Below are 27,691 nucleotides of genomic sequence, written 5' to 3'. Positions count from 1 at the left end.
AAAGGAGTACGTCAAGGCTGTATATTGTCACCCTGCTTATTTAACTTATATGCAGAGTACGTCATGAGAAACGCTGGGCTGGAAGAAACACAAGCTGGAATCAAGATTGCCGGAAGAAATATCAATAACCTCAGATATGTGGATGACACCACCCTTATGGCAGAAAGTGAAGAAGAACTAAAGAGCCTCTTGTTGAAGGTGAAAGAGGAGAGTGAAAAAGTTGGCTTAAAGCTCAACGTTCAGAAAACTAAGATCATGGCATCTGGTCCCATCACTCCATGGGAAATAGATGGGGAAACAGTGGAAACAGTGTCAGACTTTACTTTTTTGGGCTCCAGAATCACTGCTGATGGTGACTGCAGCCATGAAATTAAAAGACGCTTACTCCTTGGAAGGAAGGTTATAGCCAACCTAGATAGCATGTTTAAAAGCAGAGACATTACTTTGCCAACAAAAGTCCGTCTAGTTAAGACTATGGTTTTTCCAGTGGTCATGTATGGATGTGAGAGTTGGACGGTGAAGAAAGCTGAGTGCCGCAGAATTGATGCTTTTGAACTGTGGTGTTGGAGAAGACTCTTGAGAGTTTCTTGGACTGCAAGGAGATCCAGTCAATCCATCCTAAAAGAGATCAATCCTGGGTGTTCATTGGAAGGTCTGTTGTTGAAGCTGAAGCTCCAATACTTTGGCCACCTCATGCGAAGGGTTGACTCATTGCAAAAGACCCTAATGCTGGGTAGGATTGGGGGCAGGAGGAGAAGGGGACGACAGAGGATGAGATGGTTGGATGGCATCACCGACTCGATGAACATGGGTTTGGGTAGACTCCGGGAGTTGGTGATGGACAGAGAGGCCTGGCGTGCTGCAATTCATGGGGTCGCAGAGAGTCGGACACGACTGAGCGACTGAACTGAACTGAACTGATGGCTAAGATGGTAAAGAATTTGCCTGCAATGTGGGAGACTTGGATTTGATCCCTGGGTTGGGAAGATCTCTTGGAGGAAGGCATGGCAACCTATTCTAGTATTCTTCCCTGGAGAACCGCATGGACAGAGTAGCCTGATGGGCTACAGTCCATAGGGTCGCGAAGAGTCAGACACAGCTAAGTGCGACTAACACACACACATATGAAAATATATAAATACATATATATATAATATACATTTTAATTTATAATTAGGGCTTCACAGGTGGTGTAGCAGTAAAGAATCCACCTTCCAATGCAGGAGATGCCAGAGACGCAGGTTTGATCCCTGGGTCAGGAAGATCCCATGGAGAAGGAAATGGCAGCCTGCTCCCCTATTCTTGCCTGGAGAATCTCATGGACCGAGGAGCCTGGCGGGCTACAGTCCATGGGGTCGCAAAGAATGTGGCACAGCTGAGTGAGCATGCACAATCCATAATTAAAATGCGTATTATTTTGGCCAGTTGTCTAGTGTCTATTCCTAGTGAATCTTTTGCTGATATCCCGAGAATCTTATTTGAAAGCACCTTTATTCATTTCTCCTGTGTATGCAAAGATATTGGGAAACAGTGGAGAGGACAAAAGAGAGGAAGCAGGAAGAAGGAAAACTTGAATATTCCCACAAATGCATGATTAGTCTATGAATTAAGGAGAGTCTTTGTCTCTGGATAATTCAGGATGAACACACTTCCCCTTCCCCCAGAGCAAGAGCAGCAAGTTTACTCTGGGAAGCTTACATGGTGACCAGTGCAGAAAAAGAATCCTGTCATATAATTAAAGAGCCATGGCTCTATAATTGACACAGATGTTCAGGTATGAATCACTGGAAAATGATCATCATTCTTACTGTGAAATGAGACTGATCCAGGTGAGGCTAGTCCCTCAAAGGAAAACCCAACATGGTGCAATGTGCTCAGGTAAGGCAGTGGGTGTATTTTGAACACCAAATTGCCTCTGGCTCAAATTCCCTTAGGTTTAAGCCCCATATCTTGCTTGTAAACCCTCTGTTACTTGCTGCTGTTACTAAAAACTGTTCTCACACTTGAGTGAGCCTCCGAGTAACCTGGAAGGCTTATTAAAACACAAATTCATGAATCCTACCTCCAGAGATTCCAGATCAGTGAGAGACTCAGAATTTTCATATTTATCAAGTTCCCATGTGAGTCACACTTTTTGTGGCACCAAGAAAAGAATTTTTAGAGGTTCAGATAAGCAACAGATGAGTTCAGTGGGAAAGAGTCAGTGTGTCGGGTGCTCCCAGCAATTGTTTTTGTTTTTATAATGAAATATTGCCACTAAACAGAAGAAAGTACAAAATGTATTTAAGCAAATATGTATTTGTTCAGTTTAAAGGATAATGTTTTAAAAAACCCAGGTACTCACCAGTCAGGTCAAGAAATATAACTTTCTAGCACATTGGAACATCCTTGGGATGACTTGGTTAGCTTTTATTTTTCTTGCTTTTGGCCATATATATTCATGACTGAGACTGGCCTGTAATTTTATTTTGTGTGTGTTGCCTTTGTTGGCTTTTGGAATCAAGGTTATGCTGATAAACAGAGCTTAGTATTTTTTCTCTTTTATACTCTGGACTAGTTTGTGTTAAATTAGAATTCAATTATATTTAAGTACAAATTTTTATGCATTCAACAGCCAAATATTCCTGCCCTGTATGAAGAAAAACACATCATAGAAGCCAACATAAGTGACTAAAGTGCTGATTCAGTATCTTTTTTAAAAATGAATTTTTTATTAGTGTACACCTGATTTACATTTGTGTCAGTTTCTGCTGTACAGCAAAGTGAATTGCCACACATATACATATACATACATCCACTGTCTTCCAAACTCCATTCCTGTATAGATCATTCAGTTCAGTCACTCAGTCATGTCAGACTCTTTGCGACTCTATGGACTGCAGCATGCCAGGCTTCCCTGTCCATCACCGACTCCCCGAGCTTGCTCAAACTCATGTCCATTGTGTCGGTGATGCCATCCAACCATCTCATCTTCTGTCGTCCCCTTCTCCTCCTGCCTTCAATCTTTCCCAGGATCAGGGGCTTTTCAAATGAATCAGTTCTTTGCATCAGGTGGCTAAAGTACTGGAGTTTCAACTTCAACATCAGTCCTTCCAATGAACGCTCAGGACTTCGCTTTCTGCCATAAGAGGGGTGTCATATCTAAGGTTATTGATATTTTTCTGGCAATTTTGATTCTAGCTTGGGCTTCATCCAGCATTTCTTATGATATACTCTGCATATAAGTTAAATAAGCAGGGTGACAATGTACAGCCTTAGCGTACTCCTTTCCTTCTTTGGAACCAGTCTGTTGTTCCATGTCGAGTTCTAATTGTTGCTTCCTGACCTACATACAGATTTCTCAAGAGGCAGGTCAGGTGGTCTGGTATTCCCATCTTTTTAAGAATTTTCCACAGTTTATTGTGATCCACACAGTCAAAGGCTTTGGCATAGTCAATAAAGCAAAAGTAGATGTTTTTCTGGAACTCTCTTGCTTTTTTGATGATCCAGCAGATGTTGGCAATCTGATCTCTGGTTCCTCTGCCTTTTCTAAATCCAGCTTGAACATCTGGAAGTTCATGGATCATGTACTGTTGAAGCCTGGCTGGGAGAATTTTGAGGATTACTTTGCTAGCGTGGGAGATGAGAGCAATTGTACAGTAGTTTGAGCATTCTTTGGCATTGCCTTTCTTTGGGTTGGGAATGAAAACTGACCTTTTCCAGTCCTGTGGCCATTGCTGAGTTACAGAGCACCAAATAGAGTTCCCTGTGCTATACAGCAGATTCTTCTCTGTTATCTTTTATATATAGTAGCGTGATTCAATATTTTTAATGATAATAAAACTATTAAATTTTCCCAGTTCTTTAATCAGATTTTATAAGTTGATATATTTCTGAGATTTTTCTATTTCACTAAAGTTTTCAAAGGTATTTTCCTTTTAAAATTTCCTCTTGGGGATATAAATGATATATAACATTGTTTAAGGTATATAATGTATTTATTTGATACATTTATATATTGCAATATGATTCCCACTGTAGCTTTATAGCACCTCTATCATGTCACATAATTACCATTTCTTTTTTGTGATGAGAACTTTTAAAACTTGATCTTTTAGCAATTTTGTATGTGTGCCTGCTATGTGTGCATGCTAAGTTGCTTCAGTCTTGTCCGACTCTGGGTGACACTATGGACTGTAGCATGCCAGGCTCCTCTGTCCATGGGATTCTCCAGGTAAGAATATTGGAGTGGCTTGTCACGTCCTCCTTGGGGGATCTTCCTGATCCAGGGATTGAACCCGCATCTCTTATGTCTCCTGCATTGGCAGATGGGCTCTTTACCACTAGCACCACCTGTGAAGCCCCATAAAACAGTATTGTTGACTATAATCACCATGCTGTGCATCAGATCTGCAGAATTTATTCATTATCTAGTTGCAAGTTTGTATCTTAAACATCTTTCCAATTCTTCCACCTCCCAGTCCCTCCTAACCATCATTTTGCCATCCATTTCTATGACTTTGATTTTCAAGATTCTACATATAAGTGATATACAATATTGGTCTTTCTCTGTCTAGCTTATCTCTTAGCATAATGTCATCAAGCTTCATCCATGTTGTTGCAAGTGGCAGGATTTCTTTTTTTCCATGGATGGATAATGTTCTGTTGTATACATATATCCACCACAGTGTCTTCATCCATTTATCCACTGACAGACACTTAAGTTGTTTTCATATCTTGGCTGTTAATGAATAATACTGCAATAAACAAGCGGGTGCAGGTATCTTTTCCATAGTCTGTTTTCATTTTCTTTGGATATATAGGGAGGAGTGGGATTCCTGGATTATATTATTTAAAAATTTTTTAGCAATCTCCATACTGTTTTCTGTAGTGGCCAAATCGATTTATATCCCACCCACAGTGCACAGGAGTTGTCTTTTTTTCACATTCTTGCCAACACATCTCTTGTCATCTTGGTAACAGCTACTCTGACAGGTTTTTGGAGGAGGTCATGGACAGAATGTGACCACCAGTTGACCCAAGAGCTGACATGGGCTCTTTCCCACCTCCAGGTCCTTGGAATGTATTCTTCGCCCACTGTTCCCACAGCCTTGAGGAATGCGGACTTGAGAAAGCAAGGCGTGGTTGAGACCATTTGGACAGTATACATGACTGAACTCAGCTAAGGCCTGTGTATAAACTGTAAGATTCTGTCTAGTGGGTGCAGAGATCTACTTGTCCTGTGGCCGCCCACAACTAGTCTCATGTGTAAGTTCCTTTGTTTACTACACCTGCCACTTTCCAGTCTCAAGTGGACTGCTTCTTTCTTACGGCTCTCTTTGCTCTCTGTGTATAGGGGCCAGTTTAGGAGCCAACACAGGTGTGAGATGAAATCTTGTGGTCGTTTTTCGTTTCCCTGGTGGTTAGTAATGTTGAGCATCTTTTCATGTGCCTGTTGGCCTTTTATATGTCTTCTTTGGAAAAATATCTCTTCTGTTCCTCTACCCAGGTCGGTGCTTAGAACTTTAATTTTCATGACTTTCTTCTTTTCTAATACAGGCTTTTAAGATACCAATTTCTATCTAGTTTTTGCTTTAGCTGTATTTCCCCAAGTTTTGTTTGTGGTGCTTTTATTGTTATTCAGTTATAATTTTTTTTATTTTCCAACTTAATTTGCTTTTTGATTCAAGAGCTGTTTAGAAGTTTATTGAATTTAAACATGGAATTTCTCTGGATATCTTTCTATTAGTGATGTCAAGTTTAACAACACTGTGGTGTGGTCAAAGACTATGCTTTGAATGAAACCAATATTTTGGTTTGTTTTTGAAATTCGATTTAAAATTCAATCTTTGTGTTTCAAGTGTTCTTGAAAGGGAAGTATATTCTGCAGTTGGGGCTAATTGTTCTACTATGTATATATTTTAAATCTTAATTATGCTTTTAAACTTTATAATTATGTAATTAAATACCTTCTATGTTCTTGCTGATTTTTTAATATTCTTTTTTCCTTTTTAAAATTTTTATTGAATTATAGTTGATTTACAATGTTGTCTTAATTTCTGCTATACAGCAAAGGAACTCAGTTATACATACATATTGTTGTTGTTGTTGTTTAGTCGCTCAGTTGTGTCTGAGCGACTCTTTGTGACCCCATGGACTGCAGCACGGCAGGCTTTCCTGTCCTTCACCATCTCCTGGATCTTACTCAAACTCATGTCCCATTGAGTCGGTGATGTCATCTGACCATCTCATCCTCCCTTGTCCCCTTCTCCTCCTGCCTTCAATCTTTCCTAGCACCAGGGTCTTTTCTAATGATACATATATATATATATATATTTATTCTTTTTCATATTCTTTTCCATTATGACTTGTTATAGGATATTGAATATAGTTCCCTGTGCTACACAGTAAGTCCTTGTTGTTTATCCATCCTACATACAATAGTTTACATCTCCTAATCTCAAACTCCCAATCCTTCCTTCCCTCCCTCGCCTCCTTGGCAACCACAAGTATATAATCTCTATGTCTCTGAGTCTGTTTCTGTCTTGTAGGTGAGTTCATTTGTGTTATAAGTGATATCATATAGTATTTGTCTTTCTCTTTCTGACTTACTTTGCTTAGTATAACAATCTCTAGGTTCATCCATGTTGTTGCAAATGGCATCATTTCATTCATTTTAATAGCTGAGTAATATTTCATTTTATATATGTATACATACACACACATATCAGATCTTCTTTATCCATTCATCTGTTGATGGACATTCAGGTTGTTTCCATGTCTTGGCTATTGTAGATAGTGCTCTATGAACATAAGGGTACATGTGTCTTTTAGAATCATAGTTTTGTCTGATCTTTTATCTTCTTGGTTTATCAGATATGGAAATATTTATTACACTATCACTGTATGATATTGCATTTATCTATTTTTTCTGCTAACTTTTCCTTAAGTATTCGGAGGCTATGTCAAAAGTTGTATAAAAATTTAAAATTGTTTTTGTTACGTAAAATGTACCTTTTGTTATTATGAAGTGACACTCTATCTCTAGTAAAGTTTTATGCCTTAGAGTTTATTTCATTTGATATTAATATAGTTGCATAATTATATAATTAATCTTGATAGTTTGCTGATCCATGCCTGGCCCTGTACGCTGCTCACCTCCTTCTCCCTTCCCTGCCGCTCCCTGGTCCCACTGGGTGTGACACTGAACAGCTGGAAGATGACTTTGGGGGCGAATGGTAACAGGAATCCTTATTTGTCTTCCCCTCCCACAGCCATTCTTCCCCACCTGGAGGAGTCAGGATAGGTATCCAAGACAGGGGTAAAATTGCCCCATACATTCAACATAGGGATGACTATTCAGCTCTGGTGATTTTCTGGTTCCTTGTTTCTGTGGTGATGTGTAAGAACTGGGTTGGACGGAATCATGGTAGCCCCATGGTGTTGACAATGGAGTCACATACGAAACATTGTTACTCCAAGGCGCCATGGAGCCCTAAGGAAGGTCGTGAAAAATGCACATTAAGAAGCTTAGTTCCAAGTAACAAAGCTAGTACGTGGAAATTAGATCTGGAGTTTTCCTGGAAGTGCTCCAGTGAGATTACACTTGTAAAGGCTGTCCTCTTATTTAACTCATATGTACCTATGGGTTCCTTTCCTTATTCCCCACTCCCCCCTGTGCTCCTAAATACAATCCGTCTCTCTGTTGATAGTGCCATCTTATGTGGAAGGTAACTGGGACAGTTTAACAAGGTTGCAATTTTTTGACATTACCCCCAGCAGGAGTTGGGGTCTGTGTCTCCTTTGCTCAAATCTGTCTGGCTTTGACCAATAGAGCACACTGAGTGATGCTAGCTGACTTCTGAGGATGGGAAAAGGCCATGCAGCTTCCTCCTTGCTCATTGGAATGCTTGTCCTTTGAGCCCTGAGCCCTCATATCATAATTCAGATTACCCTGAGACCGCCAAGCTTGAGAGGACACATGTAGGCACTCTGGTCGACAGTCCCAGCTAAGCTTGTCCTTCACCAATCCCAGGACAAGTGCCAGACATTTGATTAAAGAAACCATATTGAAAGTGGATTTTCCTGTCCCTCTATTCCAGCCATACCTTTTGAGTCACTTCACAGCCTTTGGAGTCCTCATAGCTGAGGCCCCAACCATCACTGAACAGAAATGAATCATCCCTCTGTGTTCTGTTAAAGTTCCTGACCGCCAGAATGGGACAACATAATAGTATGTTTGTTGTTTTATGCAGCTCACTATATTTCAGAGTCACAGGGCTTCCCCAGTGGGTCAGATGGTAAAGAATCCACCTGCAATGCAAGAGACCTGGGTTCGACCCCTGGGTTGGGAAGATCCCCTGGAGTAGGGCATGGCAACCCACTCCAGTATTCTTGCCTGGAAAATCCCCATGGACAGAGGAGCCTGGTGGGCTATAGTCCATGGGGTCTCAAAGAGTTGGACACGAATGAACAACTAAGCACATATTTCAGAGTGGTTTGTTATGCTGATAGATAACTGAAACAATAATGCCAACAAACAGGCAGTTGAGAACTCAATTTTCTCAGTCTATCATTATTTCTCTATTTATGCACAGTTACTTATTTGCAAAGATCAGAAAATCAGGGTTATATGGTTGGATATAGAAATGTGTACATAGTAACAACTGCCTTCACTTTGGTGCTTGGCTTAAGATCTTTGTAAATTGGTTGCCAGACTGAGCAGAATCAACCATTTTAAGGAATAAAATGTGTCAAGTCTTTTCATTTGAAACACTTGGAAGGAGATTATTTCTCTCCATCAACTGGAAGGGAAGCCTGGCATGCTGCAGTTGATGGGGTTGCAGAGTCGGACACGACGGAATGACTGAACAAGAACAACAAAAGGGCTCATTCGTCACAAGTAGATTTCCTCTACTTGTGGTTAAATGTCTCAGATGATAATCTAAGGAAATTTGGTGTCTCTAGCCTAATCCTGATTTTATTCTGAAAAGCAAACAAAATAGCGCTTCAAGGCTTCTTCCCTCTGACATGGACTATTTGATTTAAAATGTGGCTCTGAGGCAGTCTGCTCTGTCTTTTGAGGACATCCCAGGAGAAAGACAGCTTTGTAGATTAGCTAAACATTATACCTGCCAAATTTCAGATGGTGCCAAAACTTTAGCCTTTTCTTTTTCCATTGAAGTACTGGAAAGTATTGTAATACTTCATTGAGAGTGATGGATAGGGTCTATTTAATAAGGACTTTAGTACTTTTATTTTATCCTCATTGCTTTATAAAGCAGACCCTTATTTTTCATACTTTTTCTGGATGAGTTTCCTCTTCTTTGTTACCATAAAACCCAGGTACCCAAATCCTTGTCTAAACTCATTGGCAATATTTATTCTACTTATGTATAAGCAAATAAAGGAAGTTACTCTGGTACAGCTCTCTGAACTTGGATCACATACAGAGTTTGGAAGTATTATAAACACAGGGAAAATCTTGGAGTTTATTAACTAAGAGTTGATAAAAAAAACTGGACAGTGAAATGGCTGAGAGAATCCAGTTGACTCTATCTCTGACATGTCCCTTGAGTTTCTTTCAGCTTCACCATTTTCTTCTTAGACTGTTACAGAAGGCTGCTGCTGACTTTTTGTTCTTAACCTTGGCTCCCTACCAGCTACTTTCCATGTGGCAGTTACACTGGAGGGCACAGTCAGTCAGTCAGTGAGTTCAGTCGCTCAGTCGTATCCAACTCTTTGCGACCCCATGGACTGCAGCACGCCAGGTTTCCCTGTCCTTCACCAACTCCTGGAGCTTACTCAAACTCATGTCCATCGAGTCGGTGATGCCATCCAACCGTCTCATCCTCTATCATCCCCTTTTCCTCCTGCCTTCAGTCTTTCCCAGTATCAGGGTCTTTTCCAGTGAGTCAGTTCTTCACATCAGGTGGCCCAAGTATTGGAGATTCAGTTTCAGCAACAGTCCTTCCTGGAGGGACACAGGCTACATCTTTATTTGTGGTTGTCCATGCATTGCCTAGCACAGTGCCTATTTCATGGTTGGTGTACAACGAATGTTGGAATAAATATTGAAAAATTATATTACTTCTATTCTATGAAATATTCAATGGACCCACATGGCTTAAAAAATCGAGTCTACTTTCCTTGCCCTGATACCAACAACCAATAGATAGACTCAGGCATATGAGTGCCACGCAATGATCAGAACAGGGGTGTGATGGCAGTGAGAGGAGCTAAGTGCTGGCTTGCCAGAAGATTTAAATACAAATATCCCAGGAAAAAGTGATAAAAATTTACATAAATGTGTACCTGAATGTATCAGTTCAGTTCCGTTCTGTCGCTCAGTCGTGTCCGACTCTTTGCAACCCCATGAATCGCAGCATGCCAGGCCTCCCTGTCCATCACCAACTCCCGAAGTCCACCCAAACCCATGCCCATCGAGTCGGTGATGCCATTCATCCATCTCATCTTCTGTCATCCCCTTCTCCTCCTACCCCCAATCCTTCCCAGCATCAGGGTCTTTTCCAATGAGTCAACTCTTCACATGAGGTGGCCAAAGTATTGAAGTTTCAGCTTCAACATCAGTCCTTCTGATGAACACCCTGGACTGATCTCCTTTAGGATGGACTGGTTGGATCTCCTTGCAGTCCAAGGCACTCTCAAGAGTCTTCTCCAACACCACAGTTCAAAAGCATCAATTCTTCGGTGCTCAGCTTTCTTCACTGTCCAGCTCTCACATCCATACATGACTACTGGAAAAACCATAGCCTTGACTAGGTGGACCTTTGTGGGCAAAGTAATGTCTCTGCTTTTAAATATGCTATCTAGATTGGTCATAAATTTCCTTCCAAAGAGTAAGTGTCCTTTAATTTCATGGCTGCAAGCACCATCTGCAGTGATTTTTGAGCCTAAAAAATAAAGTCTGACACTGTTTCCACTGTTTCCCCATCTATTTGCCATGAGATGATGGGACCAGATGCTTAGTTTTCTGAATGTTGAGCTTTAAGCCAACTTTTTCACTCTCTTCTTTCACTTTCATCAAGAGTCTCTTTAGTTCTTCTTCTCTTTCTGCCATAAGGGTGGTGTCATCTGCATATCTGAGGTTATTGATGTTTCTCCTGGCAATCTTGATTCCAGCTTGTGCTTCCTCCAGCCCAGCATTTCTCATGATGTACTCTGCATATAAGTTAAGTGTCTATATATACACCTGTGTGTGTGTGTGTATATATATATATATGTATATATATATATATATATATACACACACATATAAGTATATAAATGAGAAATGGAAAGTTCAGTGATAATAATTTGCTCTCTACCTTGTATTTTGCACTAAATCAAGTGCCCCTTTTCATTTTTAATTTAAAAAACCTTACTATTCACCTCTAAATAAGTTTAAGGTAAAGTTAAAAAATTAAATACTTCTTACGGGTTTAAAACTCAATCTGTTACATTCACAGATTTTTTTCATGGCACTAAAAACTATTGCACACATATTAAGAGCTTCAGAAGCAAATTTACTGCCTGTATTAAAATGTACATTGCTGTATTAGTAGAAACACTTTTTTTTTTGTTTCAAGCTATTATGATTTTTGATAAAGCTGCCGGAATCTCTGTGTAAAAAACGAAAAGGTAGAATCCTGCATTAGTAAGAGGGTGATATTCAGTGACTCTCTGTGCCTTCCAGGGCCCTGAAGGGGCCTGTATACCAGGGAGCTTTGCTCTCATGGCAGGTTCGAAGCAGACTTGGCAGGGATTCAGACCTAGAGAGCAGGAGACAAGGGTTGTGTGAAAGTTGCACAGTTTGGTAAAAAACCAGAAGCCACTTAACTAGAAATCTTTTCTCACTTGCTTTTCCTGACAGGAAAGGCAAATACTGAGAAACACTAGTTTGAGATGCTAGGCAGTGGTAAGGGGTTAGGGGAGCCTCCCAGGCTCCTGTCTTTCTCCCTCTACAGGCCCTTCCCCACAACTCTCCACAGAACGTGGAGAAATCCTTCTGAAAAATGCCTCAGTCAGGTCATGCTGTGCTGTGCTTAGTCACTCAGTTGTGTCCAACTCTTCATGACCCCATGGACTGTACCCCGCCAGGCTCCTCTGTCTATGAGAATTCTCCAAGCTAGAGTACTGGAGTGGGTAGCTGTTCCCTCCTCCAGGGAATCTTCCCAACCCAGGGATTGAACCCATGTCTCCAGTATTTCAGGAGGATTCTTTACCGTCTGAGCCACCAGGGAAACCTAAGAATACTAGAGTAGGTAGCCTATCCCTTCTCCAGGGGATCTTCCCAACCCAGGAATAGAACTGGGTCTCCTGCATTGCAGACGGATTCTTTACCAGCCGAGCTACCAGGGAAGCCCCCAGGTCATGCTAACTCCCTACAAAAAGATCTGTGGATTAGGGCTTTGCATAATACCCACAGATAAAGGCCAAAGTCCTGGATTCTGGCCAAATCGAAAACTTATCTCATACCACTCTTCTCTTTGAGCTTTTGGCTTCACCCATCCTGAAAGTTTCCTGGTTGTTTCTGGAAAACTCCAGTGTCATGCTCTTTTCAAGGCCTGTACAATTACTGCTTTCTCTGTTGTTAACATGGTTCCCCCAGATATCCACATGGCTTGTTTCCTTGCTTACTAAGGTCTTTGCTCAAATGCCACTTTTTTAGAAGCCTTGTCTGACTACCTGATCCCTCATATTTAGCACTCAGTCCTTCCTGATAGTGTTTTAGGGATATGCCTACTTGCTGTCTGCTCCACTGGAAAGTGAGTTCCTCGAGAGCAGGGACTTTGCCTGTTGTGAACACTGATGAAATCCCTGTGCTTGAAATAATGTTTGGTATGTAGCTGGTGCATAGTGAATATTTGTGGAATGGGTGAATGAATGAGTATATGAGAGCAATACAAAGTAATAGGTTTGGTGGAAGAAAGGCAAATGGGTTTATAAATATTTCTTGAGAACATTTCCTCATTATAGTAGATTTTCCTGATAAGAACAATTGATTTATCTGAGCTGAACTTTGTGGAGATAAAAGGAGAGAGGAAAGGAGAGAAAGGACAGGATAGAGGTGGGAGATGAAAAGGTGGGGTAAAGGCTGGGATGAGTGGTGGTGTGGTTCTCTGCTCATTCTACTCAGGTAGCAGATTCAATCAAGCCTGAAATATTAATAGTCAATATCTTTGGTAGGAATTCATGGAAAGATTGTACTGAATAATTTTAAGGGTTTCACTGACCAATAATAAAGACGTAAAACAGATTTTCAAGGAACTTGGTAAGTGGATAGTGAAGATTTATTACTCAATGTAGGAATTGAAAAATTAATCAAAAGCCCCAGAGGAACGTTAGAGAACTGATAATATCACCTCCTGAGGATATTGAATGCTATAGGGCACTTAAGGCTTTTTGAAGAGTAATTTGAATTGCATGAGATTTTCACTTTAAGGGCTGAGCCACCTAACCCTGGAGCATGATGTGACTCTGTTGTGAAGAGAGAAGGAAAGACCAGGATCTGATCTGGCTGTGCACTAAAATTGGTAAGGCTGAAAGTGGAGGATGTGTCACAATGGAAGTGGTTCTGTGTATCTATCTTTCTAGCTGATAAGTATTTAGGAAGGGCCTTGACCAAACTCAAACTATTAGGAGTTGTGAAATCCAAGTACTTCTTCCTAGTTTATTGTCACCTCCTCATGACAAGATTGGATATGGGCTGATGGTTTCCTTGTTTGTAATACAGTTGGTGTATTAGGATTTTCCAGTGAGCACTACATTAAATTAATGAAACTTCTTGTCTTGGTGCATGTCAAAGACGTTGGAAACCATTACATGCTTTGCCTGTGATCAGTAGCCTTGGGACTGGCCTTCACAAGGGTTTTACAATTCCACTCAATCATCTGTGCATTCTTGACATAACCTTACATGGCAGGGCTGAAGTAGGAATGCATGTACAGCACTGTGGGGGTAGTGACAATAGGGGTGAAGAGGAATTCAGAGGTCTAGATGATGCACAGTTACTTGTAAGCTTTGGTATACTCTGGGATACGCAAGAATACTTTTTCAAAATCAACTAGAAGTTGCGATCTGCATTACTGACATATACTTTCATCTCCCTCTCCTTTTGTCTTTTATGGATTTGTTTTAGTGTGTAAGAGTGAGGCTACAAACTAAAGAACCTTCTTGGGTGGTTGGTTCACACTGACCTGTGTTCTAACCCTGAGAAATTGCTGAGTTTTTTTTGTTTTTTCTCCAAGAAGAGAATGGGAAATAGATAAGCAACTCTGATGTCACCAGGGTTTAGGAAGCTCCCTCAGTCATACAGAACTGTGTTATTGACCTGGGCCTGCTCTTTTTGCTTTTTACTGTAAGGGGTCCTAGCTGGTTTTGTTGGCTTGTTTGTTTTCTTGGAATCATTTTCTGAAGTGAAAAGTTACAGCCTTTTTTTAACCTCTGAAGGGCACCCAATGAAATGAAAATAATAGCACAAGTTTAGGCTGTGAGGGTAGTCTTTGTGGGAAAATTATGAGATCAAATCTCTAATTTCCTCCATTATCTAGGTCTGTAAGGAAAATAGTTCTCTCACATTATTTCTTCTGTTTCAAAGTCACTTTTATTGGTGTGGAAAATTGCAGATTTTATTGGTGACACAAAGATGAATTATTTTGACAATCATCTTCTAAACTAAAATGGGTGATAAAGAAGTTCTGGTGGAGAAATACACAATGCAGCTTAATGATGGAAAAGACCCAGCCAGTTTTTAAAACACTAGGATTGAAATTTTATGGTTTTTGAAGATGACTCACTGCTTAGCTGTGTCATGAGTTTCATTTTGAAATGAAAGACACTGTGCGGTTTCACTTGAGGCTTCATGTTGATGCAAAAAGGAAATGAGCCCATATTGGGAAGATAGCTTGAAATATATATAATTAATGATAAAAAAAAGTGTCAAACTGTTGTTCGGCCATCCTCCCCAACTTTTTTCTGGCATTACCAGGCTGTTCTACAATTATAAAATACCTGATGTCTTCTCTTGTCTGAGAACTACTAAATGGCAGGAACCAGCTTAAGCAATGAAGCTGTTGAGTGAACATCAGCTCTAAGGGAGTGAAAACCTCAGCTCAAATCTTTCTGGGTCATTGATGATGAGAAGGCTCTCTGTATTCTCTATGCATTCACACACTTGACTTAAGCACAGCCTTGTTTAGGGAAGCTGTTTTACAGGGTTATTTTCACAATAATATTCACATTCCCACACTTGGATATTCTCTTGAAACCAATATGAGGAAAGGGGTGGTGAATGTAGGAAATGCGGGGGAAACAAAGCAGATGTGATGAAAAACAAATAAGCTTAATTATTTTAAAGTTGATTTAATTTATTTCAATTTACTTCCACATAGTCTGAAGAGGTACAGTATTCTAGACTCTCTTCCAATCATAACAAACTCTTGTGATGAGGAGGGAGGCAGAAAGGAGATGTCTTAGATAACCAAAGGAGTTAGAGAAGAAGAATATCTGTAAGAAAGTGAAACTGAATTGTGAAGTGGTACAATTTAATTTTAGATGTACGAGCTCTTAAGTCAGACCAGGACTGAAGCTGGTTCTACTGTTATTAGCTCTGAGAACTTAGAGAAGTTAAGAAGTTAACTGAACCTAAGTTAAGAAGTAACTGAGCTCAGTTACTTTTTTTTGCAAAACGGGAATAATAATAAAAATGTACTATAAGATTATTATGAGGGTTAAATGATACATTCATGTATATCATACACCCAGCTTGGATTACCAGATCAATCAATGTGAGCGCTTAGTGATTAAACAGCAGAATGGAAAGGGCTAGGAAGATAGCTCTAGTAACTGAGTTTATTTTAAAGTTTCTGTAAGATTCAGTATTTTGTTATGAGATGGCATTTATTACAGAAGGAATCAAAATCACCATGTACTTAATAGCCTTTGGAAATAAACACTGATATCAGCACTTGCTTTCCCCAGATTTACTGAAGTAAATCTATCTTGAAACTTCTCTGAAGAACACAGATGAGAGTACGAACTGCTTCATTTCTGACAACCGAAAAGGCTGTCTTCATTGTCCAAATTATAACCAGGCAGTCCAAGGAAGATATATACCCTTTTTGGAGAATGGCAGTTTAGATTCTGGAAAAAATAGAATAAATGCTATAGAGAGTAGCTGAAGAAATTGTTGAAGTCTGGTAACTTTTCAAAACTGAATTTCCATGTTCTGACCTATGAGAACATTTCTCTTTCTTTTAAAATGTGAGTCTCCAAACTTGTGGGGGAGAGAGAGTCTTTTTTCCTGTTTAGCTGTCTTACGTTTTATTGAGAATGAGGCCATGCCATATGAAATCTCTCATTATCTCCTGGAGGGTAGTCTCTGCTCCCTTTTTCTACCTCAGAAGGAGATATCCTGTTCTTTTTCTTGCCAAGAACACTGCTTTTGATTCTGTTACTGCTCCCCTCTACTCAGTTTGGCTCCATCCTTTAGGTACTATCTTTCTTCCATCTTTAATCTTTATTCCTCTGCCTACAAGTAGGGTGAGGGCCCTTCCTATCCTAAAATAACTCTCCTCTGACTCTGCTACTTGAGCAAGCTACTACTTATCTCTCTTCCGCTCACCACCAAACTTCTAAAAGTGTCTGAATTCTGCTTTCACTTCTTACTCATGCATTCACTTCTTAACCCTTTGCAATATGGTTTCCATCTCTAGCCCTCTATGAAACTGCCTTCTGGAAGGTCACCTGATTGATCTTTCATATGCAACATAATAAACGTTTCTTAGTCCTCTTTCTCCTTGTCTTCTCTGCAGAAATTTCCCTTCTTGGAACATTCCCCTCCTATGGCCTCTGTGATACTGTAGTCTGCTGGTTCTTTAAACTTTCTGAGAACTTTTCTTCTGCCTCGTTCACCAGCTGCTTTTTCTTCCTACTTCTGCTCCATAATGAAGATATTTTCTTCTCCACAGGTAACTTCTCATCCTCTCGCTGTGCTTTACATACTGAATCTCTTCAATCTCTTTTCCATTCATCTCAAAGTCTCTCTCCTGGTGATTTCAAAATCAACAATTTCAAACTGTTGTTAGAATTCCCTTACTCAGACAGTCAGCCAGGTTTCAAACTCAGCATATTTAAAACTAAAGTTATTTACTTATATTCATTAAACTCCAAACTCAGATTGTCTTTATTTTGCTTTTATTAATGACACCGCTATTTTATTTATTAATTTTTTAATTGATGGAAAATTGCTTTACAATGTTGTGTTGGTTTCTGATGTACAACAACATGAATCAGTCATAATTATATATATATACTCCCTCCCTCTTAAGCCTCTCTCCCCTCCCTCCACCCCACCCCTCTAGGTCATCACAGAGTGCCAGGCTGGGCTCCCTATGTTATATGGCAACTAATGACACCACTATTAATGTTTCATCTTTCAAAACTCCTCTCTCTCTCTCCTCTCCTTCCCTCTCCCATCCTCTTTCCCTCCCTTTCTTCCTTTCCCTCTTTCTTTCTCATTTATCATCCTGCATGCCTAATACATTATTGTGTATTGAAGATCCCATAGGTTTTGTGGTACAGAGGGTAGGGAGAGCATCTATTTTGGAGTTACATAAGGCTGGGTTCGTGCCATGGTTTTACTACTTAATACCCTTTTGGCCTTGAGCAAATTACTTAAGCTCATGGAATCTTGGTATCCTTATTTGTAAAATGGGGAAAATAACATCGCCTCCATGTCCAGTTGAGAGCCTTTGAAAAGAGCTGCACATTTTCTACTTCTTAATACATAGTAATTTAATTCTTTTCCCTGGCCCTGGTTCTCTCATACCCACTTTTCATTTCCATTAAATGACACTTGTAGAAGTACTTCCAGAGGTTGCTGACAAGTAGGTATTCATCACATGTTGTTTTTTTCCCTTTCCTTCTTTCTGTTGTACTTCCTCCATTCAGATCTACATTGTTACTTGTCTGAACAAGTGGTGGGGCTCCTCCATGACCCTGGCTCCTGCTGGACATTTGGACTCACCCTCTCCCCACACCACTGCTGGTAGGTTGACCTTCCTCAGGCTTCCCCAGATGAGGCCACTCCCCCGCTCAGAAACCTTTGCTGCTGTATTATTTTCCGGAAAATGAAATAGGAAAAGACAAGGTCCAAGTTATTTTCGCAGACCTATATGTCACAATTTTTTTTATATGTGGTCTGCATGCCTCTAACACGTCCTTACTTTTCTCTTCTGTTGCCTGTTCTCCTAGGTCTGGAATGACATCAAACCAGACTGTCTACCACATGTGCTTCTACTATGATCACCCAAACACTTTCCCTCATCACCCGAACGCTTGGAACTTCTCTCTCCTTTGACTCCCCAAAGACTTTGCACTTCTCATCCTCAGCTTATTCCCATTTTAGTGGTTATTTATTCATTTACACTTTCGAACTTCTCTCTCCCTGAGACCATAACTCTAAGTCTGTAGCTAGTTACCGTATCTATGTTTTGAAGTAGCCGGTCTAGTGGACTCTCAATATGTTTTGGCTTAATGAGAATAACAAACCTTTGATATACAGACCCGCTTGTGAAAGTCTTTTAGACAAGAGAACCACTGTTTATGAGAGGAGAAAGAGAAATAGAGAAGAGGGATAATAATAAGAAACAGAAGAAGAAAAAAGAAAGGCCGTTCATTTGAGGGGGAACAACGCTGTCGTTTTCTGATTGGGTCAGAAAAGTATGAAATGCAAAGAAAGATAAGTCCCCTCAAAAGTCGCAAAACTAGGAGTATGCTGACAGAGCAAGGGAGTTTTGAAAGCAGTCTCCATTCTAATCCCATTCTAATTCTTGGCATAGTATAATGATTAGCATCCCCGACAGAAGAGAGGCTGGCAAATTGCCCTGTGTCCGAAAATAAAGGAGATGCCCTGGAAAGAATGAGATGTGGTAAAGAGAGGAAATGACAACATTGTAAAAAGTCTAGCTCTTAGTCATTGCAGGAACACCCCAAATCTCGGCATTTGTTGAGTAGCCTGAGGGGATACTAGTGTCCCTCTTGTCACTGTGTAAAGGCAGTCACTTTGACATAAACAGAGATAAAATAACCTAGGTACACGGAGGTGGTCTAAGATTTTGGGACTGTAAGTATACAGTGTATAAGATTTTGGGGCTGAGTATACAAATGATACTCAATAAAAGCCTGTTAATTGATGTACCATAGTTTGTGACAGAACTTCTCAGTCATCTTAGGGTGACAGAACTTCTCTGGGATCTGATCCAAGAGTAAGGTAAGCTCAGAAAATGCTGGGGTTTGCCACATCAGTCAGTAACATCAGGACAAGTAGGACTGTCTTGGCTAAGATATGATAAAAGTCATATGTTCTCTTGTTTTACAAGCTTAAATCATAGGTGAGAACTTGATGAATTTCAAGAAGGCCTTTGGGGAGCAAAATTTAGGATGATTTTAAAAGTTAAGATGAGAATTAGTTTTTCCCCGGCGAGGCTTTTCTTCTAGCTAAGAGAGTTTACGTCTGTGTGGTTGATAAACTTCCATTTCATCATGAATTTTTCAAATACAAAGAATATTTAAAACATATTTTTAAGCCTAACTTGGAATGTTAGTTGTCCCCTTGGATACATTTGGAAAATCAGCACAAGTCTCTGAGGAAGTGTGTTTTTGGTGAACTTTGCAGAGATTGCACGAGCATTCAGAGTTTGCAATGTCTCAGGCCATGACCATCACCCCTTCATTTGTGGGCCTTGGATTGGAACATATGCCAGTAACTTAGTGAAAATTTATTTATTCATCATTTTACATCAAATACACCATTATAAATATAGCAAGCAAAGACCAAGGAAAGGGCCATATTATTAATATTGGGGGTTTTAATTCTAATGCAAGGTTAAAAAAAAGATTGACTTCAGTTTCCCAAACCAGTCGTTTATGTTTTTTGAGCCATAGAAATGAGTTATTTGACATGAAGTTTTTCGCTTGCCTTCCTCTCTTCCTCTCCAGTTTCTGTCAGTATGAAGGCTTCTCTTTCTCAGGGTGTTCTAAAACTGCCTTTGAGGGAAACTTCAAGTTAGCCTTTTTGATTGTGTTTTTTTCATTGAATTCTGGTGCTTGTCCTTAAAATTTGCAAGATTGATTCTTAAAGAATTGTGCTAACATGATGGTCTCAGGCAGTGATTATTCCAGGATGTCTTGAATAAAGATAAGCAAAACTTCATTGAATTTCCAAAATACTAAGGAAGACACTTTAAATTCACATGTGAGAACAGCCTGTGATTGCTTTCCGCTGATTTACTGCTTGTTTGACAGGATAGTGGTCATGCTTTCCACCACCAGGTTTGTGAGGGAAATCTTAGGAATGGCTCCATAACTGTCACTTCACATCTGTGGACAATTTCAGGTTTCTCTGAATTTCCCTCATTATCTTTTGTATTTTCACTGGTTTCAAGTTTGCTCATCAAACTTCCTGTTTTTAACCACTGATCCATGCTCCCAGTTGAAAATGTAATTTGAAACTATTCACTTGAAAAAGTTAAGTATAACTTTACAACACAAAAAAACCCCTTAGAATTTGGGGTTATTTTGTGTTATGGGAGAATTCACTATGTTTGGAAAAAGACCTAAACATGGATATATATTTATAAAAAAGTATTTAAATGTCATAATTGTAGTGGTAATTTAACTGGTCTATGGGAAGTGTGTGTGTAAGTGTGTGTATGCAGAAGTTAGAAAAGCCCCACTGATTCTAAACAGGACAAACGCATTAAAAAAAATATTGACTGTAAAGACTGGACTTGCCCAGAGATTATATAACCTGATAGGCTACCACTGTTCTCATTAGGTAGTGAAACTGCCATAACCGTGATCTCATCTAAGATATGTTTTCAGCTTTCCTTACTCGAGGAGAAATATTTGTGTTACGTGAAGTTGGCCACTTTGATTGGAGCAGAGGTGGTAACTTGACTAGCCTGGACCAATCAAAGCCTCTTTTCTATAATAAGGGAGTTGTACGAAAATTTTCTAGTTTAGTCTAGTTTCATTCTCTTGTGGTCAGAATTCTAAGATGACTCCAATCTCTCTTTAGGTAGAGGTAGTGCTAACCTGCAGTGACTTTGGAAAAGAGGTACTGGCTGATAGTACCCAATGATATCCTGAGTTATGCAGAACAATTGGCTCCTTTGAAAAATGAGCAGAGACCACTATGTATTTTTGAGTTCTTATATTTACTTTTTATGCTTTTCTGATTCTTCTCTCAGGCTTTTAGTTGTCATTTCTTTTTGCAGTTTTGTTGCCTATACAAGAAGAGAAAAACAGTTATGCTGTTACCCAATTCTGCCCCTTCTGGGTCCATATTTTCTATATTGGCCCTTCTGAACTTTTTAGCTGAAGATGTACCACAAAGACATCTGATCATTGAGAACATACTAATTTTCCAGCATATCTTGGCAGAGTTGTAGCCTTTTTCCTTTTGGTTCAGCTGTGATAATGTTGGACTCTTCCAAAAGGAACTTTGGCAAAAACTAAAGGTGGAATAGGGTGGAAGTGGAAGGGTGGGATGGTGGGAGAGCATAGACATCGATGAATTCGCATAGTTCACAGTTCTGATCTGTCTCTTACGTACAGCCAAGATCTAGTATGGTTAACATAGCAAATTGTCTCTCTCATAAAGAATTTGTGTTCAGTATATAAAGAGTACTTCTAACAAAAAGACAAATTATCCACTTATAAATGAGAAAAGGAATTGGATAAACATTTCTCCAAACGACATATAAATGGTCAATAAACACATGAAAAGATGCTCAATATCATTAGTCTTTAGGGAAATGAAAATCAAAATCACAATGAGATACCACTTGTTATCCAATAGGATGGCTAAATTAGAATAAAAAACAACCAGGCAATGACAAGTGTATGTGCACATGTGTATATGTGTGTGTGTGTGAACATGCATATGTATACTTTTTGCTGAACTGCTGTTTCTTCATAATACTTTGCATACTACTGGGCCACATTGAACTATATTAGCTATATTTGGGTTTTGCTGTTACAGTATTTTATAGTTTAGTATGATGTTTACCATATGTTATTGACCTCATTCAATCCTTGCAACTATATGAGGTTGGCAGAGTAGATCATTATTTCCTCTTTTTTGAAGATAAGTTCAGGCTCAGAGATGAAGTGGATCCTGTAAATGGCATATGTGCTCAGTCATGTCCGACTCTTTGTGACCCCATGGACTGTAGCCTTCTCGAATAATGCTGCCTTACATTTCATTGCAGTGTTTAGATAACTTTAAAACAGTGCGTTCATCTATATTACTTAATTTTTTCCTTGGCTGTACTGCACAGCTTGTGGGGTCCTAGTTTGTGGACTAGGGATCAAACATGGAATCTCAGCAGTGAAAGTGCAGAGTCCTAACCACTGGATCACTAGGGAATTCCCTATATTACTTCACTTTAAACTTTACAACCAACCAGTGACCTAAGTAGGTCATGTAACATATAAATAAATTATATTTCTTTAAGATTGAAAAACATGACACTCAGAATGATCATAAGCTGTATTTCAAGCATTGCCACTCACCTTGGACAAATTGTTGAACTTTTCTTATTCTAAGCTTTGTGACATGTCAGTTGAAGGCTCATATTACATGATATCAAAGGTCCTTTTGAAGCCTACTACATTATGATTCTATCATTTAGAATGTCCCTCCATTAGTAGTGTTAAGCTCTAAACAATTAAACTACTCAAAGTCCATAGTATTTTAATAATTTCATCTAACTGGACAAGATTCCAACACATCACAGTTAACCTTTTATGGTAAATACTGTATCGAGGATTTTTTTTTTTAAACAAAAAAGTTTCTGCTGTACCAGCACTTTGCAACCTGGCTGTGGAAAAAAATACCCTTAATATTTACCTCAGCAGGAAGAGTACATCAGAAGAAATTCTTTTATTTCCTATTTACTTGCTGTACTATATATCATTTGTTTTCATTTCTTTGTAATAATGCATTGATAATGTATTTAAAAGATAGTTAAAAATGCTTCTCATAGTTTCACATTTTCTTGGCACCTGAAAATAAAGTAGTGAATTAATTGTTTTCAGAATGTTTCTCAAGAATTCTGTGACCTTTACTTGATGATAATTTAAAGGTAAATTTCAGCTCTTTCCAGGATATTGGTTTAGGAGAATTGGTGGGTGTGAATGTTACCTAACAGTTTCAAAGTTATCTGTATAATCTTTTGATAACAATCAATTAAGTTTCGTATTCTGTCAAAATTTCCTCTACAACCCAAGAAATTAGTGATCTTATGGAGCAGCTATAGCACTTTAAAAAAAGTCTTCATCCCCTCTGTTTTTTTAAAATTACTTTTCTTCTTGTCCTGTTCAAACAGGCTATAAACCCACAGAGAGTGCTTTCTGGTCATTGACCATATGGGAAATTATCAGCTTTTCATTTCCTCCAAATTGAAAGAAGTTCACTGAAAGAGGAAGACTCTCAGTGATAGGCTGAGTTAAACACAGAAAATCAAAATATATGGGAAAATCTTGAGAAATGGGAGAGTCAGCTTCAGGACAGCTTAATTTCAGTCACGTTCCTTTTGATATTTTTATGAAGACCACCAAGATTCCAGAATAGTGTCTCCCACCAAACAATAGTTCAGAGATAAAGCCCACCAGGAGATATATGAGTACAAAGATTGATTTGAAAAGTATAATAAACTATTAAATGTGTTATACTAAATTTCCTACTCAGTCTTATAGAGCCAAAAATTAACTTTAATTCTTGCATAAGAAATGGCTGTTTAGAGATGTGTTTACAAACCAGTTGTACCTCATTTAATGAGTTAAAACCTAGTTAATCAAATCACATTATGAAATATTTATTCTAATTAGTCAGACCTCATTTATTTTATTTCATGAAATGTATACATTTCTCTTTTCTAATGATTAGATATAAATTTTTAAAACCTATAATTAAAAGTAAAATATGTGATAAGGTGAATAGTTTTAAAAGCTCTTTTAGATGAATTGTGAGCTAAAAGGTATGTAGCTGTGATACAAGAGTGTGTTGCACTAGGACAATCGAGGCAGACCAAAGTTTCACAGTATCAGGAGGCTTTGGGATATTTTATATCCTTTCAAAGGGTGGTTTTCCTGGATCTTTTCCATAGAACATATTTCAGTGAAGATTGAACATAGTTCTTCAAGTTTATAATATCTTCAAATATACTATTTGGCATTTACTGATTCCTTAAATATATGAATATAGGATACATTTTGCTAAACTATATTCTACATGTTCAGTTCAGTTCAGTTGCTCAGTCGTGTCCGACTCTTTGCAGCCCCATGAATTGCAGAATTCCAGGCCTCTCTGTCCATCACCAACTCCTGGAGTCTACCCAAACCCATGTCCATCGAGTCAGTGATGCCATCCAACCATCTCATCCTCCGTCGTCCCCTTCTCCTCCTGCCCCCAATCCTTCCCAGCATTAGGGTCTTTTCCAATGAGTCAACTCTTCGCATGAGGTGGCCAAAGTATTGGAGTTTCAGCTTCAACATCAGTCCTTCCAGTGAACACCCAGGATTGATCTCCTTTAGGATGGATTGGTTGGATCTCCTTGCAGTCCAAGGGACTCTCAAGAGTCTTCTCCAACACCACAGTTCAAAAGCATCAATTCTGCGGCACTCAGCTTTCTTCACCGTCCAACTCTCACATCCATACATGACCACTGGAAAAACCATAGCCTTGACTAGATGGACTTTTGTTAGCAAAGTAACGTCTCTGCTTTTAAATATGTTATCTAGGTTGGCCATAACCTTCCTTCCAAGGAGTAAGTGTCTTTTAATTTCATGGCTGCAATCACCATCAGCAGTGATTTTGGAGCCCCCCAAAATAAAGTCTGACACTGTTTCCACTGGTTCCCCATCTATTTGCCATGAAGTGATGGGACCAGATGCCATGATCTTAGTTTTCTGAATGTTGAGCTTTAAGCCAACTTTTTCACTCTCCTCTTTCACTTTCATCAAGAGGCTCTTTAGTTCCTCTTCACTTTCTGCCATAAGGGTGGTGTCATCTGCACAACTGAGGTTATTGATATTTCTCCCGGCAATCTTGATTCCAGCTTGTGTTTCTTCCAGCCCAGCGTTTCTCATGATGTACTCCGCATATAAGTTAAATAAGCAGGGTGACAATATACAGCCTTGACGTACTCCTTTTCCTATTTGGAACCAGTCTGTTGTTCCATGTCCAGTTCTAACTGTTGCTTCCTGACCTGCATACAGGTTTCTCAAGAGACAGGTCAGATGGTCTGGTATTCCCATCTCTTTCAGAATTTTCCACAGTTTATTGTGATCCACACAGTCAAAGGCTTTAGCATAGTCAATAATTCAATGTAATAGCACCATGATCTTTTCACCCTCATCTTTATTGAGGTATAATTGACAAAAATTGTATGTATTTAAGGTATATGACTTAATGTTTTGATATAGGTATACATTTTTAAATAATTGCTGCAATCAAGTAAATTAACATATCCATCACCTCATTTAGTTATCATTCCTTTCCTTTCTTCCCTGCTTCCTCCCTACCTATCTTCCTATATCCATCCTTGCCTTCCTTTTTATGGAGGGAATATTTAAGAGCTACCCTTCTTAGCAAACTTCAAGTATACAGTGTGGTACTGGTAACCATGCTCACCTTGCTATACATTAGGCTTTTAGAACTTCATCTTGCATAACTGAAACCTTGTACCATTTGACCAGCATCTCCTCTTTTCCCCCTCTCCCGAGCCCTGACAACCATCATTCTACTCTCTTCATCTCTGAATGTGACAGTTTTAGATTTCACACACATATGAGATAATGCAATATTTGTCTTTCTTTGTCTGGTTTACATCACTTGGCATAATGTTCCATTGTATATAATACAAATTCAACTTTGCTTTTCCACTTGCTTTATTCATTCACTCACAAATGGACATTTAGGTTCTTTCTATATCATGGCTATTGTGAAGAATGCTACAATGAACATGGGAGAACATATATTAATTTGAGATACTGATTTCATTTCCATTGTTTATATACATAAAAGTAGGATTGCTAGATAAGGTAGTTCTATTTTTAATTTTTTGGGAAATATCCATACTATTTTCCAAAATGGCTATACCAATTTACATTCTCCTCAGTAGTATACAAGGTGTAGTCTCCTTTCTGTATATTCTTGCCAACATTTGTTATCTCTTGTCTCTTGATTAATAGCCATTCTAACAAGTATGAAAACTCTCACTTGTTTTCATTGTAAATAAATAAAAACATTGTGGTTTTGATTTGTATTTCTCTGATGATTAGAGATACAGCGCACTTTTTCATGTACCTCTTGGCCATTGGTATGTCTTCTTTTGAGAAATGTCTTTTCAGGTTCTTTATCCATTATTTTTTTTTTTTCCACTATTGAGTTGTATGAATTCCTTATATGTTTGGATAATAACCCCTTATGGTAAATATTTTCTCCCATTAAATAAGTTGTGTTTTCATTTTGTTGATGGTTTCCTCTGGTGTTTAGAAGCCTTTAAGTTTTGATGCATGTCTTTTTTGGTTTTGTTACCTATGATTTTTGTGTCATATCCTAAATATCATTGCACAGGTACAATGTCAAGAAGTTTTTCTTCTTCTAACAGTTTTATGGTTTCAGGTCTTGTGCTTAAGTTTTTAATCCATTTAAAGGTTGCTTTTGTATATGGAGTGAAATAGGGATCCAGTTTCATAGTTCTGCATGTGGATATTCAGTTTTCCCAACACCATTTTTGAAATGACTAACATTTTCCCATTGTATATTCTTGACACCCTTGTTGAAGATTTATTGACTCTACAGAAGTGGCTTTATTTCCGGCTCTCTATTCTGTTCTGTTGGTCTATATATCTGTTTTTATGACCATACCATACTGTTTTGATTACTGTAGCTTTGTAATATATTTGGAAATCAGGACGTGTATGTCTACAGCTTTGTTCTTCTTGCTCAAGTTGGCTTTGGCTGCTTGAAGTCCTTCATGGTTCCATATGAATTTTATAATTATTTTTATATTTATGTAAAGAATGACATTGATATTTTGATAGGGACGGCATTAAATCTGTAGTGGGTAGTATGAATATTTTAACAATGTTAATTATTCAAATTTGTGTGCATGCAATGTCTTCATTTATCTATGTCTTTTAAAATTTCCTTCATCAATGTCTTATGATTTTGAGTGTACAAATCTTTCACTTCTTCAATTAAGTCTAATTCTAAGTATTTTGTTATTTTTGTTGCTGTTATAAATGGGATTGCTTTACCAATTTTCTTTTTGGATTGTTCATTGTTTGTGTATGGAAATGTGACTGTTTTTTGTATGTTGATTTTATATCCCATAATTTTACTCAATTTATTAGTTCTATCCTTTTTATCAGGCTTCCCTCATAGCTCAGTTGGTAAAGAATCTGCCTGCAATGCAGAAGACTCAGGTTTGATTCCTGGGTTGGGAAGATCCCCTAGAGAAGGAAATGGCAACCCTCAACAGTATTCTTGCCTGGAGAATCCCATGGACAGAGGAGCCTGGCAGGCTATAGTCCATGCGGTCCACAGAGTCGGACACAACTTAGCGACTAAACCACCACGACTATCCTTTTTATATTGAAATTTTAGTTTTCTACATATGATTATGTCATCTGTAAA

The 27,691-nt window shown here is 38.8% G+C and overlaps 1 protein-coding gene across 5 annotated transcripts in view; it reads left to right on the top strand.

Moving 5' to 3' along the window:
* ZPLD1 (zona pellucida like domain containing 1) overlaps nucleotides 1-27,691 on the top strand; it is a 664,056-nt gene that overhangs the window by 31,777 nt on the left and 604,588 nt on the right. For 2 of the 5 annotated variants that reach the window (XR_014069135.1, XR_014069134.1), the window contains exons 1-2: nucleotides 16,918-16,949; nucleotides 17,932-18,028. The exons of 1 other annotated variant lie outside the window; for it this stretch is intronic. The gene's annotated coding sequence lies outside the window, so the exon portion shown is untranslated. Of the gene's footprint in view, nucleotides 1-16,917; nucleotides 16,950-17,931; nucleotides 18,029-27,691 lie in introns of those variants that run through there. 2 more of the 5 variants (XR_014069132.1, XM_081543086.1) reach the window with 1 other exon arrangement.

This window comes from Giraffa tippelskirchi, chromosome 2, assembly GCF_054371585.1.
Source record: "Giraffa tippelskirchi isolate mGirTip1 chromosome 2, T2T-mGirTip1v1.2.pri, whole genome shotgun sequence".
NCBI lineage: Eukaryota > Metazoa > Chordata > Mammalia > Artiodactyla > Giraffidae > Giraffa > Giraffa tippelskirchi.
Note: the sequence above shows the minus strand (reverse complement) of the source record. Positions and strands in the feature narration are given on the sequence as shown.